The sequence below is a fragment of the Physeter macrocephalus genome, chromosome 11 (genome assembly GCF_002837175.3).
Source record: "Physeter macrocephalus isolate SW-GA chromosome 11, ASM283717v5, whole genome shotgun sequence".
Taxonomy (NCBI): Eukaryota; Metazoa; Chordata; class Mammalia; order Artiodactyla; family Physeteridae; genus Physeter; species Physeter macrocephalus.
The window spans coordinates 18,538,678-18,552,119 of record NC_041224.1 but is presented as its reverse complement, the minus strand read 5'-3'; positions in this window follow the sequence as shown (position 1 = coordinate 18,552,119).

Genomic DNA, 13,442 nt, shown 5'->3' with positions numbered 1-13,442 from the left:
TCCCAACATTCACCTTTTCTCCTAATTTGACCATTAAATTAAGTGCACTATAACATTTGAAACTGGTGCCATATTGCCACTGATATTTTAGTGATCTGGTATTTCCCTCTTGAGCTCTATTCTTATGTTGTCCAAGAACCCCAAGGACTTCCTCCATCTAAAGGGAATAGTTCTTTTTCCAAGGCCAAGCTAAAAAGCAGAACTGAAGTCTATTCAACACAGCACTGCTATTGCTTCTCACTGCTATAAGGTATTGCTTAGGAAGCTTCTTCCTACCCAGTTCCAATAACACTAGTCCACTCTGAAGTGATGTCCTTGCTTGTTCTGGTCTAGGTCTCTGCAAAGACCACAGTGCTATTTACATTTAGACTTCTAATTTGGCATCTTCACGTGTTCAGTCTCATCCCCCAGGGGACAATGCAGTTGAATAAATCTTCTTTTGCTGAAGCCAGGACTAAGTGAGCTCACAATGAACAGCTGTTTTCTTATCTGGTGACATTTAATGATTCTGGGCATGGACTGATGAAGCTTAGCCTGGGCAGAGGCAGTGTACATAGGAAGAGAGAAGCCAGTGAAATGTTTAACAGTCTTGTGAGTTGTGTAATGGATTGGAAATGTAGAGAGGAGGCCCAGACTTACAGCCAGCTTTCCCACAGAACATTTGCTGAATTCTGGGGTCGTGCAGGAGGCTGAAAGACTGAAGGATAGGAAGAGTAAAATCTGCCCACATTCTACCAGTGCATACAAAACGAACTCTACCGAAAAAGAGGAGCCTGCTTCAAATACACAGGCAGTCTTCTCCCTCAAGACATTTGCAATATTTCTGAAGTTATATAAATAGGAGGATAAAGATCTACGTTTAAAACCTCTGAAAAGCAGAAGTGAATCTGCTGGGTTGAGGAGATAGAAACCTTGCAGGCTCTCTATCAAAAGCCCAGAGGAATCACACCTAAGAAACAGAGAAACCAGAAGTTGAATGAATCTTACTAAAACTCCAACCCAATCCCTACCCAGCTCAATCCCTGACCCTCACCCTATTTGTCTATTTTCATCTCTAGGGGAAAATAACATCAACACTATTGTCTATTGTTTTTAATATAAAAGTCTGGTACATAATAAAAAAAATTATGAGATGTGAGAAAAACAGGAAAATTTTACCAATAATCAAGAGAAAAAAATAGATAATAGAAGACCCACAGATAAGCCAGCTATTGGAGTCCAGACAAGAACTTTAAAATAACTATTATAAAATAGAGCAATAGTTTATAAAATAGAAGAAAAAGTGGACAAAATGGATTAGAAGATGCAGAATTTCAACAGAGAATTGAATCCATTAAAAAAAGAATCAATGGAAAATCTCAAATTTAAAAATGTAATATCAAGAACTCAGTGGATGAGTTTAACAGCAGACTGGACACAAAAGAAGAGAGGATTAGTGAATTTGAGGATAGGTCAAGAAAAAATACCCAAACTGAAGCAGAGAGAAAAAAGAATGGTAAGAGAACAGAGCTTTAAATGCACGTGGTAGCACAGGGAGATCAGCTCGGTGCTTTGTGACCACCTAGAGGGGTGAGATAGGGAGGGTGGGAGGGAGACGCAAGAGGGAGGAGATAATGGGGATATAGGTATACAAGACATTTGCAATATTTCTGAAGTTATATAAATAGGAGGATAAAGATCTACGTTTAAAACCTCTGAAAAGCAGAAGTGAATCTGCTGGGTTGAGGAGATAGAAACCTTGCAGGCTCTCTATCAAAAGCCCAGAGGAATCACACCTAAGAAACAGAGAAACCAGAAGTTGAATGAATCTTACTAAAACTCCAACCCAATCCCTACCCAGCTCAATCCCTGACCCTCACCCTATTTGTCTATTTTCATCTCTAGGGGAAAATAACATCAACACTATTGTCTATTGTTTTTAATATAAAAGTCTGGTACATAATAAAAAAAATTATGAGATGTGAGAAAAACAGGAAAATTTTACCAATAATCAAGAGAAAAAAATAGATAATAGAAGACCCACAGATAAGCCAGCTATTGGAGTCCAGACAAGAACTTTAAAATAACTATTATAAAATAGAGCAATAGTTTATAAAATAGAAGAAAAAGTGGACAAAATGGATTAGAAGATGCAGAATTTCAACAGAGAATTGAATCCATTAAAAAAAGAATCAATGGAAAATCTCAAATTTAAAAATGTAATATCAAGAACTCAGTGGATGAGTTTAACAGCAGACTGGACACAAAAGAAGAGAGGATTAGTGAATTTGAGGATAGGTCAAGAAAAAATACCCAAACTGAAGCAGAGAGAAAAAAGAATGGTAAGAGAACAGAGCTTTAAATGCACGTGGTAGCACAGGGAGATCAGCTCGGTGCTTTGTGACCACCTAGAGGGGTGAGATAGGGAGGGTGGGAGGGAGACGCAAGAGGGAGGAGATAATGGGGATATAGGTATATGTATAGCTGATTCACTTTGTTATAAAGCAGAAACTAACACACCATTGTAAAGCAATTATACTCTAATAAAGATGTTTAAAAAAATGCATGTGGGACACAGTGAATAAATCTAGCACACATATAACTGGGGTCCTAGAAAAAGGAGAGAGAGAGAATGAAGCAGAAGCAATAATTATAGAAACAATGGCCAAGAATTTTACAAAACGAATGAAAGACATGAAACCAAAGATGAAAAAAAAAATTAACTCAAAATAGGTGATAGACCTAAAGGTAAAAGCTAAAACTATAAAACTCTTATTTAAAAAAATAAGAGTAAATTTTAGTGACCTTGGGTTTGCCAGTGGTCCCTTAGATATGACACCAAAAGCATGTGACGGAGGAAAAAATAAATAAATTGAACTACACAGAAATTTAAAACTTTTGTGTCACAAACAATACCATCAAGAAAGTGAAAAGACAACCAAGATAATGGGAGAAAAATATTTGGAAATCATATACTTGATAAGAGACTTACATCTAGAATATGTAAAGAATTCTTGCAACTCAACATTTTTTTTGAATGGGCAACGGATTTCTCCAAAGAAGATATATACAAAAGGCCAATAGGTATATGACAGCTTCTCAACATCATTAGTCATTAGGAAAATGCAAATCAAAACTACAGAGAGATACCACTTTACACCCGTTACAACGGCAGTAATTTAAAAGACAGACAAAAAAGAGGTTAGTAAAGATGTGAAGAAAGTGGAACCCTCATTTATTGCTGGTGGGAATGTGAAATGATGCAGCCCCTTAGGAAAACTGTTTGGCAGTTCCTCAAAAAACGAAACATAGAGTTACTATATGACCCAGGAATTCCACTCTTAGGTATATACACAAGAAAAGTAAAAACATAAAACGTGTATACAAATGATCATAGCAATATTATTCATACTAACCAGAGTTGGAAACAACCTAAATGCCTATCAACTGATGAATAAATAAACAAAATGTGGTATATCCATACAATGGAACATTATTCTGAAATTTTCTCTTTTGCCCCTTTTTGGCTGTTTCTCAAATATATGGACTTAAAGTTCTAAGATATCATTGTTCTCTCATGGAACATTATCTTGTAATTTATTTATGCAAACATCATTCACAAACATATTGAGTTGACAAAGGTTAGAAAAATATTGTTTTGGGGAAGCACCTTCTTGAAAAATAATCCCTTTTTTATTGCAGTACTGAATTTTAATCTTTTGAAGGGCCTCATAAATAAATGCAGATGTTCTTCGTGTTATAAATAATAGATACACTTCTATCATGTTGACACTATGGCTTTTACTTCTCTGGATAATGTACTGTTTACTCAAATAATCTCACAGTGCAAAAGAATACAGATTCTAGAGCCAGAGGATTCAGTATGAATTCTGGCTCTATTACTTACTAGCTGGGTGATCCCTGTGTTTCAGTTACCTCATCTGTAAAATTAGGATAATAATACTACCAAAACCATAAAATACTTCCAAAATTGTTGTAGGAGCTAAGTGAGATAATTAGAGCCTGGTATATAGTAATTGCTATTTAAATGTTACCATTATGTTATGGAAGGTCTCTATCTACTTTGTATTAAGGGCTCCATAAATAAAGCTTATCTATTCTTAAATGCTTAGATTTTGTGTTTAAAGTCATTTGTTATTAAACTTAGGCTGCAAATGCCCACTTCACCGGAAATTTATCCAATCAATTGTCTGCCCAAGATGGTGGCAGACAAGACCACCTTTACAAAATAATGACTGGTTCTCAAAGCCAGTTTACTTTTTTTGTTCCAATTCCATAAAACATATTATTCATGATTTTCCTGCCAAATTCGGCTTTAATAAATACCTAATTAAAAGCATGTGACCCACATGAACAAGAGGAAGGGAAAATACATTCACCAATTAAGTCATTAAAGACTCATTGGTGATTGTCTTACCCTGAAGTAGCTCTGTCTTTTCAGACAATGATGTCTTCTACTTTACACAGACTTTAATGTGCCTCAGTAGAATCCACGTAAAAATTTCTTTCTCCTAACATCTTCCACAATTCCAAGATTATCCTTCGTTTTTCAAAGGTTTCCATCAACTCACTGAATCACTTTTTAAATCTGAAAATTAGTTTTTCCCCTTTTACCTTTAACCAACCAACAAGGAGAGTCTCTCCCGACTCCTCCATTCAGCCTGAGTACAGCAATCATTGTATTTCCCTCACACACAAAAGCTCCAATTAGTCTGCAAAAGAAAATTTGAACAGGCCTCTTCATATTCTTCCAGGCTCAACAGGCTGGCTTTGGCATTGTGCCGTTGAGCTCTAATGTCGTTTGTGATGCCAAACTGAAACACAAAGGAAACAGTGCGAAGTTGCTGATCACCTCGGTCAGCACGCTGCACAGCTAAGGCATTAGATTATGCATAGAAATTCCATGCCTCATAAATGCTTACTATTAAATTTATTAAAAGGAGGCGGCATTTTGAAATAATACTGAATTAGCAATCAACAATTCTAAATGGTAAGATAGGAGAAATTTAAATTCCTTTACCACACCTATGGCCTAGCTTCATTTCTCCCCACTTCAATATATAATCCTCTCTTATTTTTTGCAACCATGGAAGGATTTTTAGTGCCAAGACTCCATAATGAAAGTCTTTTAACTTTTAAAAAATTAAATAATAATATTTTCACCACCAGGGGGCAAAGAACATTTTTACAGGCAAAGATTATTTTTGACATTCTAAAGGAGTTACCTCGTGTGAACATAGTTTTTGTTCTTAGAATTTCAATAGCTTCAAATTAAGAGATACAGATCCTAACCGAAACCTTTAAATTTAAGGAAGAATCGTGTTTATAAAAGAGAAAATGGTACAAGTTACCATTAACCGGGTGTCCTTTCATTCACTATCATTTTTAGATGCTTAAAAAGAAATTTTCCACCTCCCTTTTCCCTTTCCTTTTGTATGTTTGCACAAGAGGAGGAAAAACATAATTTGAACTTCTGAAATATTAATTTAGCCTTTGTCTATGCCGGTCTTTAAATGGCTTTTAGCTCATGGTATTTTTTGACAAATGGTTTCCTAAGCATGTATTTCAGCTCTGCTTTTTTGTTAACTTAATGTGATTAAGTGATGTACTCAGGTCATTACCTCCTTCTAAAATTGGGTTCATTGACTCAATTAATGCTTTGTCATTTGTTAATTTTATAATTGAGAAATGATATAAATAACTGATAAGCACATCAATTCACCAGTTATCTCTTTTGAGACCTGGATATCCCTGAATTTACTAAGAAAGTACCAGAGTCATGAATAGACAATAAACAGAATTATCAGTATAGTAAATTACCGTTCAGAGGTGAAAAATTTGGTCTAACACATGTAAGTCCCGTGTCCTGAAGTTTCAGGATATTTGATTATTTCTGACTTGTATGTTGATGAAAGGTCCAGTAACAGAAGTGAAACTGAGAGTTTTTAAATCAAGGTATCTGTGGTGTAGGCAAACAACCACATTTTATTCCTTGGCTTATTTTCTTTCCCCTCTTCCTGTTCCTAAGTACTTGCTGAGACCACATTTCCCTGAATCGATTATAAGGATGCCACTATTTCAAATCAGGCCTGAAGTAGAATGGACACACAGTGATCTGGTAAGCTCTGCTACTGTTCTTTCCTTCTACCGCTCCCTGGAGCCTGGTCAGCATCTCCATTGTCAGTCACAGCCCCGCAGGCTGCCCCCGCCCCTCCCCCTCTCCCTCCCCCTGGCACCAGGGCTGTCTCCAGGGGGTGCAGAATTGGGCCAGATACCACCGTATGTTCACCTACAGAACATTTTTGTCCAGATGAAATCATGTTGAAATAAATATTGACTGCAAACTTAAGGAGAAAAAGAAGTTGCAAAAGGTCAGCATTAAGGGTTTATTTAGAGGCACACACTAAAGAACATTCTATGACCCACCGCTTATATATTAGTGATAAAGGGAAACGTAGAGACAAAGTGCAGTTTTTTTTTCTCTTGTCAATTTGCTTTTTTTTCTATTTGCTGTAGTGTGCATTGACGGAATCCTTCTTTCTAGTGTGTCCTCAAGCTGTTGCCCAGCCACTGGCAGCAGGCTGGAGAAGGCTAACCTTTCCATTCTGAACCTTGACAGCCTGTGTTAGATAACTTGGTGCATCTTTTCAAGTCCACTCTGCCTCACGTGTAAACTAACCTCGGCCAGTGACCAGTCCCACGCTGCTTCAGCCAGCCTCCTACAGGTGCACCCCGAAAGCTCCTTGCCTTGGGCCACGTTTTCTGATCTCCTTTTGTAATGGCAAATGGTTGTCAGTAGCACGCTATCTACAACTTTCTAAAAAGCTTTAAACCACATAGAATCTCTTAAAGGTAAAGACAATATTCTAAACATGACTGAGAAAGAATCTCATACTATAGAGAAAGTAGGGAAATGGGTGTTTGGAAATTCATCATTAGGTGAATATGATTTTTTTCTTTTGCCAAAAATGATATGTGTCACTAATAAAAATTCTCCTACCTGGACCCTTAAGAACTTGTTTTAAATCTTCCAAATGTAGCTTTTCAGTGGATTTAAAGTCCCTTTGTTAAGAATATAAAAACCCTTTATTTTCAGTTCGTTTTCAAGAATAATTATTTGACATAAGGGAGGATGGAAAATTACTAAGCTAAATTTTAGCAAAAACCTTTGCACAATTGCTGAATGGAAATGCAAATAGAGCCTATGACTTAGTAGCGGAGCCAAGCACACACTTCTTGCATTTAGATCTATGTCTCTTTGTGAGGAATCTTTCTCACCTATGACACCCATTCAAACTAAGCATCTATATAAATGGAAATTAAAATTGGACCTTTAATTTATCACAAAATGTTCAACCAGATTTCTAAATTAACACATCATTTTTTTTTTTTTTTTTTGTGGTATGCGGGCCTCCCTCTGTTGTGGCCTCTCCCGTTGCGGAGCACAGGCTCCGGACGCGCAGGCCCAGCGGCCACGGCTCACAGGTCCAGCCGCTCCGCGGCATGTGGGATCCTCCCGGACCGGGGCGCGAACCCGGTTCCCCTGCATCGGCAGGCAGACTCTCAACCACTGCGCCACCAGGGAAGCCCCAACACATCATTTTAAACCAGATTTCTCTCAATAAAAATAGATGGTGAAAAAAAAATAGATGGTGATAATATGCTTCATTTTCGGAGAAAATCTTGGTTTAATCAATACTTCATGATACAATGATTAGGTCAATTTTAAGGTTAACTTTAAAAATATTTTTCTTCATTGCTTAATTTTCTTTCAAAGCATTTACTTTTTCCTCATTGTTAACACACTACCTTTACTTTGAAGGATTATATTGTGTGTTTATTTATTTCATTGTTTTAATGGAAGAATCCCATGACTTCCCATCACACTTAGAATAAATCCCCGTTCCTTTAAATCCTCCATAATCTGGCCTCTGTCTACCTGCAGGCGCACCTTGTACCATCCTCTCTCTCACCACACTGGCTCTCCTTCAGGGCACACCAGGCTCGCCCCGTTTCAGGGACTTCGGCCTCCTTCTGCCCCAGTACTCTTCCAGATCTTTGCCTGACTGGCTTCTTCCCTCCGTTGGACCTGCATTGAAATTCTACCACCTCTGGTAGGCTTATCTTAATCCCCTAACCTAAAAGGGCACCCAGATGCTCTCTTTCACCTCACCCCCCTATTCAATCCGCTGCCTAACATTTACCATTCTCAGTTGTCTTCCTTGTTCATTCATTATTTGTTTATTGTGATTCCACTCACTAGAATGCAAGCTCAATGAGAGCAGGACTAGGTCTATCCTGCTCATTCCTCCAAATGGTGCCTAGCCCATATTAGGCTTTCAATAAATATTGTTGAATTGAAAAAAGAAAGACACCTTTCCTTCTCCGAGGGTAATAATCTATTGTATTATGGATCAGACTTCTAAAACAATCGAGTAAACTGGAGAATTGCCCAAGTTCAAGCCATAGGAGAATAGCCAGCTCTCAGGGTAAGCTGCTACGTGCATGACAGGTTCCATGTTTTACCTAGTAGAACCATGTGGTTCGTGGTGGAGGATGTGATGAATTGACCTACATGCTGTATTGAAACAAATCATTGGTTGCACTGTGTGGTTGGGTAACAAGTCTGAAGTAACACTGACTCCCCAGGGACACTGTAGGTATTCTTAGTCATTTTGATCAGTATATATTAAACTAGTCATGACCTTTGAAAACAAATCAGATTCTAATGTGGTGCCAAAATGAAGACTAGTTCCAAAAGTTCTTCAGTCACATAAAAGTTCTCACTGACATCTTGAATAAATAAAGCTGACAGGTACAATTTATATTTATGGTCTCCCGAGTGGCAATAGGACATGCCACAGATAATTCTAATTTTTCTCAAGATTTGTCCTGTAAGTTCTAAGTCATGTCTTCAACATGCAGAGCAACAGTATTTCTGAGAAGACTTAGATATGCAAATATGATCATTTTACACACTCACTATAAAAGATTTTAAAGCCCAACCAATTCTTTCATTTAGTACAGGATTGCATTTGATGGAAACATCACTGTTTTCATTTATATTCCAAAGCAATGTGTGTTGATATCTCAGTTAATGTTACCTTTCATTAGCTTTTTCATCACATGTCTTTTCCATGTAAGGTCATAGTTGTGGTTAAAGCTTGTTTCATAATGATGTCTCAAGCTGTATTCTTTTGACACGAAAACACTTTAAACACATGGGAATAGTCTCATTTCAACAGAGAATAATGCTTGCTCACAATTTTTTCTTTAAACTTAAAGCCTTCATGGTAGGGTTGTCGTATTTAATAAACAAAAATACAGGACACCTAATTAAACTTGAATGTCCGATAAACAACAAATATCACATGGGACATACTTATACTAACAAAAATTAATTCTTGTTTATCTGACATTCAAATTTAACTGGGTATGTTATTTGGCAACCCTGGTCTGTCTTTGTTTTTTCCACTTTTGATAGAGACATAGGTTGAAATACACTCAGATGGTCTTCCAGGAAGTGGTGATGTCTTCATTACTTTCTTGTTAGCTATTTTTAAGTGTTGTCAGCTGTTTTAAAATCAAAGTGGGGGAAAAAACTACTTGAAATAAATGAAACATCAATTCTGAAGACTTTGGAAACCAGGCAATAAAGGATTTCATTATGTCAAACCATTGAAAAGCAAATACTGACTAAGCATTTACCATGTATAAGGCATTGTATTACAATATGCCACAAGCACAAAAGAAGGGAAAAAGAAAAAAAGACAAACTCTCAGCCTCTGGAGAATTTATATATTTTGTGGGGAAGATAACACAGATACACATAAAAAGAAAATAGTACAAGGCAGTAGATGGTTAAGTACCAAAGGAGTAATAAAGACAAGAGGATTCAGGCGATCAATCCCATCTGTGTCTTTGGAGAAAGAGAGAAGAGAAAGGGAGTGTTTTACGAAGTGCTTTATGTTCATCGTCCTGTTTAAGCCTCCTCCTATGGTCTGAATGTCTGTGTCCCTCTCCCTCCCACCCCTGCAAATTCACGTGTTGGAATAATAATGCCCAGTGTGATAGTGTTGGTGGGGGGGCTTTGGGAGGTGATTAAGTCTTGAGGGTGGAGTCCTTATGAATGGGTTAGTGCTCTTAAAACAGAGATCTTTAGTCTCTTCTACCATGTGAAGACAGACGCAGAAAGGAGGTGTCAGCTATGAAACAGGAGGAGTGTTCTCACCAGAATGTGACCACACTGGTGCCTTCATCTTGGACTTCCCAGCCTCCAGAACTGTGAGCAATACATTCCTGTTGTTTGTAAGCCACTCAATCTGCAGTATTTTGTTACAGCAGCCCAAATGGGTTTATACCTCCCAACAACCCTTTGAGGTAATTATTATTATCATCACCAGTTTCCAGGGAGGGTCTACATTACATGCCTGTGGTCACACAGCTAGTAAGCAGCATGTCTGCTTCCACCTTAGGTCTTCCTGAGCCCATAGCCTCAGTGCTGCTTCTGAGACGATGGGAGAGAAGGCTGGAGCCTCTACTGTTATATGGAGCTCCTAGAGGTCTGAGTGGGAGAGAGAGATAAAAGGACTATTTTATAAACTCATTTCTTCACACATTGCCCTAGATATAATAGATAGAAATATTCATTCAATCACATTGGATTATAATGATACTAAAGAAAGTGTCAAAGATTAGAAACACTGTGAAATCAAAACAAACTGAAATGAATTGGTGGCTATTTGCATGTAGAGGAATGAGAGAGCAAGAGAGAAGAGGAAGTATCAAAGATAGGTGCAAACCTGAGAATCTACAACAAAACAAAACAACAACAACAAAAACCTGGTAGAACTAATAGATGAATTCAGGAAAGTCACAGGATTTTAAACCATCACACAAAAATCAGTTGTGTTTTTATACACCTAACTATCTGAAAGGGAAATTTAGAAAACAATTCCACTTTCAATAGCATCAAAAAGAAAAAATATTTAGGATTAAGCTTAAACAAGCAGGTGAGAGATTTGTACACTGAAAACAACAAAACATTGCTGAAAGAAATGAAAGACACTAATAAATGGAAAGACATCCTGTCTTCATGAACTGAAAAACTTAATATTGTTAAGATGTCAATACTACCTAAAGTATTGCATTGATCTACAGATTCAATGCAATCCCTATCAAAATCCCAATGACTTTTTTTTGCAGAAATAGACAAATCCATCCTAAAATTCATATGCAATCTCAAGGGACTCCAAATAGCCAAAACAATCTTGAAAAAGAAGAACAAAGTTAGAGATCTCATGTTTCCTGATTTCAAAACTTACTAAAAAGTTACAGCAATTAAAACAGTGTGGTACTGGCATAAAGACAGACATATAGATGAATAGAGTAGAATAGAGAGACCAGAAATGGACCTTCACATATATGGTCAAATGATTTTTGACAAGGATCACTAGACCAAAGGACAGTCTTTTCACAAATAGGGTTGTAAAAACTGAATATCCACATGCAAAAGAGAGTTGGGAAATGCAGGAGAGACAAGATGGCAGGTAGAGGGACCCGAAGCTCACCTCCTCTCATGAGCACACCCCAAATCACAACTAATTGCTAAACAACCATCGATTAAAAAAAAATGAGAGAAGTTGGATCCTTATCTTACAACATATAAAACATTAATTCAAAATGGATTAAAGACCTAAACATAATACCTGAAACCATAAAACTCCTAGCAGAAAACATAGGGGAAAATCTTCATGACAATGGATTTGGCAATGATTTCTTGGATATGGCACAAAAAGTACAGGCAAAAAGGGAAAACCAGTTAAATTAGATTTCATCAAAACTTAAAAACTTTTGTGTATCAAAGGATGCTATTAACAGAGTGAAAAGGCAATCCACATTGCCTATATATATCTGATATATATTTTCTGGGAAAAAAATCATACATCTGATAAGGGATTAATAACCAGAATATATAAAGAACTCCTACAGCTTAAAAACAAAAAAACAACCCCCCAAAATGAGCATAAGATTTGAATAGACACTTCTCCCAAAAGATATACAGATGGCCAACAAGTACGTGAAAAGATGCTCAATATCAATAGTAATTAGGGAAATGCAAATCAAAACCTCAGTGAGATACCCCTTCACACCCATTACAATGGCTATTATCAACAAAATAAAACAAAACAGAAAATAACTGTCTGTGAGGATGTGAAGACACTGGAACCCTTGTGCATTGCTAATGGGACAGTAAAATGGTGCAGCTGCTGTGGAAAACAGTATGGTGCTTCTTCAAAATATTCAAGATAGAATCACCATATGACCCAGAAATTCCACTTCTGGGTATATACCACAAAGAACTGAAAGCAGGGACTCAAATGGATATTTGTACACCCATGTTCGTTGCAGTATTATTCACTATACCCAAAAGCCAGAGAAAAAAAACAAATATTCATTGACAGATGAGGGGATAAACGAAATGTGCTATATACATATAATGAAATGGAATATCATTCAGCCTTAAAAAGGATAGAAATGCTGATAAATACTACAATATGGGTAAATCTTATCCATTACGCTTATCCATTGGATTATATGGATTATGCTTATCCATTATGAAGGCATTATGCTAAGTGAAATAAGTCAGTCACAAAAGTACAAATAACGTATGATTCTGCTTATGAGGTACCTAGAGTGGTCAAATTCAAAAAGACAGAAATTAGAATGATGGTTTCCCAGGGCTGTGGGGAGGGGGACAAGGACAGTTATTGCTTAATGGGTATAGCTGGGGAAGACGAAAAAGTTCTGAAGGTGGATGGTGGTGATGGTAGCACAGCAATGTGATTTATTTACATTTACTTATTTATTTTTGGCCACACCACGCGGCATGCGGGATCTTAGTTCCCTGACCAGGGATTGATCACGTGCCCCCTGCAATGGAGGCACGGTCTTAACCACTGGACCACCAGGGAAGTCCCAGTAGCACAACAGCGTGAATGTACTTACAGTGCCACTACATGGTGCATTTTTAAATGGTTGAAATGGTCAGTTTCATGATACCGGGTTGGCCAAAAAGTTCGTTCGGGATTTTGGTCGCCAACGGAAAACCCGAGCGAACGTCTTGGCCAGCCCAATATGTATACTTCACCACAATAAAACTTTTTTTTTTTTTTACTGTAATCCATAAGCCAACACAACTGTGCACAAATAAACTATGGCATACCTCTGATTATGGAGCATCCCTCAGCATGCCCTGTGTGGCATACGTGACATTTAATTGTCTGCTATAGCAACCAAGTGAGGGCACCAGTATAAAAATGGGTTTTACCTATTAGTAAAGCTTAATTTCTTCCTTACTTGTTTCAGAGGAAAAACAATAAGTGAAAATAGAAGCTCTAATATTGTCTTCTCAGACTGCCAAAGGGCAGGGGGAAGCAGCA